Source organism: Equus asinus, chromosome 4 (genome assembly GCF_041296235.1).
Source record: "Equus asinus isolate D_3611 breed Donkey chromosome 4, EquAss-T2T_v2, whole genome shotgun sequence".
NCBI classification, from domain to species: domain Eukaryota; kingdom Metazoa; phylum Chordata; class Mammalia; order Perissodactyla; family Equidae; genus Equus; species Equus asinus.
Window position 1 is genome coordinate 132,228,252 of NC_091793.1, and position 996 is coordinate 132,229,247.

Here is a 996-nt window from a genome sequence, read left to right on the forward strand (position 1 = left end):
GCCCGGCCTGCACCGTGGCCGCCGCGCTCGGGTTCCGCCGCCGCGTCTGGCCCCGCTCCGCCCAGGGGCGGAGCCTCGGTGCGCCGGCCTCCGGCTCTGACCTCCTGCTGCAGATTGTTAGGGAGTTGAAAAGAAATGTGCTTTAAAGAAATTGTCTTTAAATAATTTCCCTCAATTCCCCATTAGGGTCCTCACTACCAATCCATTTCCCTTTCTGGATGTTTGTTCTGTAAATTAATTTAATCTTTGCCGTAGTGATTTTCTTCTTAATTTAACCGCTTGCCCGCCCGCGTGCATGCGCCGCGGAAGCCGGAGTCCTCGCCAGGGCTACGCTGTCAATCTCACCTCCCCCAATCAAAGGCACCGTCAGTTTCCCGTCTTCCCCAAATCCTCAAACTCTGCTTTCCTCGGGCTCCTTCTCAGCCTGTAAATAAGTTCATCTGGACTTTATGTTCCGCCTCTAACTCTCACCCTAGTTTTCTTCACAAACTTTTAGAAAGAGTCGAATGCTTGATATGATAATCAAACCCTGTTGCCCGTTTACTGTAGGTCATGTCCTGTCTTATGCATATTACATGCATATCTCAAAATAATCCTTAAAAAAGGATATTGTTGTCGCTAATGCCAAAGTCCAGTATCTAATAAGTAGTAGGACCAGGATTTGAACCCTGGTCTATCCAACTCCAAATCCCATGCTAGGAATTAATGTGATATACCGCCTCGCCTCAGTGGAAGTATTTTTCACCTCCTGCACACTGTTGTGGTGTGTCTTTTACCTTGTGTTCTGTTTCTCTGCTGTTTAGAGACGCTAGCCGTCAACCTCTTGAGAACAGCACTACCTGATAGCACCTTTGCGAACTCTCCTCTGTAGCCTAGCAATCTGTGCTCAAAATACCCTTCTGAATTAAATCGGATGGAATTGAAAGTGCCTCGGGAATGGGCAAGGGAGTCGCGGTATGGGGAATGGCAGCTCCACATGCAAACCAGGTTAGAGAT